This window comes from Etheostoma cragini, chromosome 24 (assembly GCF_013103735.1).
Source record: "Etheostoma cragini isolate CJK2018 chromosome 24, CSU_Ecrag_1.0, whole genome shotgun sequence".
NCBI classification, from domain to species: Eukaryota; Metazoa; Chordata; class Actinopteri; order Perciformes; family Percidae; genus Etheostoma; species Etheostoma cragini.
This window is the reverse complement of record NC_048430.1, coordinates 12980642-12984250: the sequence shown is the minus strand read 5'-3', so window position 1 is coordinate 12984250 and position 3609 is coordinate 12980642. Positions and strand designations below refer to the sequence as shown.

The 3609-nt window shown below is 39.3% G+C and overlaps 1 long non-coding RNA gene across 1 annotated transcript; it reads left to right on the top strand.

The window, feature by feature from the left end:
* The first annotated feature begins 335 nt into the window (after window positions 1–335).
* On the top strand, window positions 336–1455 carry LOC117939564. Its single transcript, XR_004655614.1, has 3 exons — window positions 336–469; window positions 1128–1247; window positions 1391–1455. It is a non-coding gene; the product is annotated as an uncharacterized LOC117939564 (long non-coding RNA).
* Window positions 1456–3609: the final 2154 nt, after the last annotated feature.

Here is a 3609-nt window from a genome sequence, read left to right as displayed (position 1 = left end):
GCAAAGGGGCTAACGTTTCATTTTTCTAACTGTTCCATTCGAATAAATACCCCGTGTTGTCATGTAGCTACATCTATAGTTCACCATGCATGTTTGTCCACTTTGTCAGGTTAAACTTTATTGTATTTCAGCAAGAAAGCTAACTGCAGCGTAGTAGAATCCTGATAGTTTGGTTGCTAGCTAAGCTGTAACGTTAGTCAGCTGGCTAGCTATAGCATCCCGTTAGCTTCGACAACAGAACTGGAAACGTTATCAATTCATATAATATCTAGTCAATCTCCTGAAAACGGTGTGTCTATAGACTACAATGTATTGATTTGCAGTTTTTTTATTTATTTCAGAGTACATTTCAAGAACGACAACACACGAAAGATGCAGCTTGCCAAACAGATGGTCTGAGTGTGGCATCCCGGGGGACACAACTGTCTCATAAGACATTAAGACCTCACATATCATTCAAGGGTACAAGGTAACCTTTCTAATTATTCTCACAAAGCAGACGTCTTATGGTGTTTGTGTAGCATTGTGACTGGGTAGCATTTAGCAGAGCAGTGTTATCTAACAATGTTACCATGATGAGTGAGTGACTTTTATCAAACATGTGAGCCTTTCCCAACACATTAGTGAACTATTTCTTGTAAGATTAGAACTATTCATCTGGATTATCACTGATTGGTCTGATCTCAATCTATTGCATTTCCTTTTGTTGGGGAGGCTGGTGTAAATAATTTGGACAATGGGTAGGAATGTGTTTGGATACAACAGGTATGACTGAATGCTAGATTGTGTTGAAGATGCCTCTTGCAGGTATTTACACGCCCTATGAACTTTGTCATTCAATAAAACAAGTCTTTAGAAAAGGCACATGTGAATGGGGGACAAATAGTCTGCAGAAACTGGTTTTGTTCAGTGAAGGAGTGAGACACGAGCAATGGTCTTGAGACATCAGTCCTAATGGCCGGCCATATAAATGCAAATCATTTCAGTTTTAAGCTGCTCCAACTCTAAGACACTTGTAACAACACTGGTTAGAGTCCAGCTTCTGCTGTGAGTTAACTGGAGTATTTTGCTTGGTGTGTGTAAAAGGTAATACCGTTATGTTACAAAATGTATGTTTTTTGTTTCAGGTTGTATCTTTCAGCCACAACGGAAGACAGCCAAGGGGAAACTAATGTCCAGACGTCTGTTCCCAAAGGCCAAAAGGGGAGGTTACACCGTCAAACAAGTGAAGACAGAGCCAACAATTTGTAAGTTGAAATATTTTTTTATTACAAACAAAAAATAAAATTTGCATAGTATAGGCCTTAAAAATAACTTTTCACACACTACAAACAACAAATCTGAATGTGCAATGGTATAGGTGTTAAAAATGACTTTTCACACACAACAGGCTATGTCTTAGACCGGATGAGACTGGTGTTTGAGGAGATCATCCATGACCCCCTTCCTTATCTGTGCTCAGCTCGACAGACACCCGACCCGACACACTGCCCTGAAGCATCCAGAGACTCCCTCTGTATACGCAGCACGACACAAGAGGGGATCACAACATGGACCCATCTACCAAGAAAAACCCAGCACCAGCTCACCAAGTCCTATAGGCCTCGTGTCTGCATGGCCTGCAAAGAGAACAGGGTGTACAATCACATTCTTTATCTTTTAGATTTCAGAGTAATGATGATTGTTTTGAAACTAAATAAAGTTTTTCATTTTGTTGTCTTGATAATACTGTGTTTCTGTAATAATGCTGAACCAATAATCAATGCTAATTGCTATGAATATTTACAGAGTTGACCATGGCCAGTTGAGAAGCAGAGGGATGGAAAGGTGAGGCCGATGTGATACCACTGTTAGCAGTTCTGTAAAAATACCCAAAGAATATTTATTGAGGCCCACCGGATGAAGGCCAGGATGGTGAGTCATACAGGTTACCTCCTCAGGAACCTGGGTCATTCTGTCCATGACCTGTAAAAACAAACAATGAGCTTGTTCTTATTTCATAATGTTGAATGAGCAGAAAGCATAAAGTAGCTGGAGTTATTGTCCCTAGTTTTAGTTACCTGGGGTATTTAGTGGCACCATATATTTTCTCTCTCCTGGGGCATATTTGCACAGTTTCCACAAGTACACCTGCCAAGGTAAGATGGATGCACCGTAGTTGTAATTTTACATATGACTACATGTTAAGAAGGTAATAATCTCAAAGTCAGATGATCTAATCAGCAGGATAGTAGTTCCAAGATAACATTTGACCTACTGACACAGTCGAGAGTAGTACTAATGCTTTAGAAGTAGCATACAAACAGAAATGGTAGTCTCCTGTCCAGCTAAATGGACGTCCTGTTGTAAGATAACATATTACTATTATGTGTTAAATAATGTACGTAACTCATAATCACAATCCAAGAGACTCGTGAGCAGCTCTAGGAACTGGCCTCTTAACTTTTCAGCCAACTGGACATCTGGACTGAAACTGCGAGGGTACAAGTTGTAAAATATTTGTACATGTGCAGATTAATAACTTATGTTGCTTACGATACTAAAAACAAGCCTAATACAAAGTTATTCTTAGGCTACAACACTGACGTGTGAGTATTACACTATACTTATAGTATTATACTATAACTAGATCGTCTTAGTATAACAACGGACGGCTAATGTTGGGCTACGTGTTGAAAATGCATGTAAATGCTAAATGACCAAACTTACCAGACTGAAGAGTCATTACCAATCTACTGGCAGGTTGTCTGATTCAAGCTCAAACAGATACCGTTCAACAGCTAAAGTCCCCATCTTCTTCTTCTGTTGCTCTGTCAGCCGCAGCAAAGCTGCACACCAACCAATCAGCGCGCAGCTTATTTAAATATTCATGAGCAGACCATATAAGGCAGAACACCTCTCGTTTCAAGCCAGGTCAATTTAGCAGGGTAGTATGAGGGCCAAAAGAACAGCATAAGCAACATTTTCAGCCCAACAAATGTTCCATACCCTATCAGGAGACCTAAAGGAACAGCGTGATATACTCCATACAACCATTCTATCACCCCTTTAAAGGATCTTTATTTGTTTTCTTACAACATAACCAAATAGCAATTCTTTAGTAGGTCATATGATTGGTATACAGTGGTTGAAGGGTATGTTCGTTTTTTTTCAACCTGGACCCAATTGTCCTGTTTTTGAGTCTAAGTGACTGATGGGAAAACCAACCTTTGAAATTTGTATCAGTATTAAGTGAGACGAAACAAGCTACACTAACTTATTTGGCAATTTTGCATCTAAAATTTACATTTGTACGTACATTTGGCTTAGTGTGTCCGACAACATTATGGAAAGGATCCCTACAGAGAGAGAGCTTTCTGTTAAACAGTAACATCCTGTTTTTAAACATAAACATCCGCAAAATTGGGATCCCTAAACCTACCAGACTTCTTGTAAATAATCACTACTTTTATCAGCGTAAAACACACTTCATTCAAAGTGGACAGAAACTAAATAAAGGTACCAAAAGCTGTCTTGGTTCATCTTTCCACCGTTCCAAAAATCACCACTCTGGTCTGGTTGGAATAAACTCTTAATTCACCCATTTACATGTGGAGATATGCTGCTCTA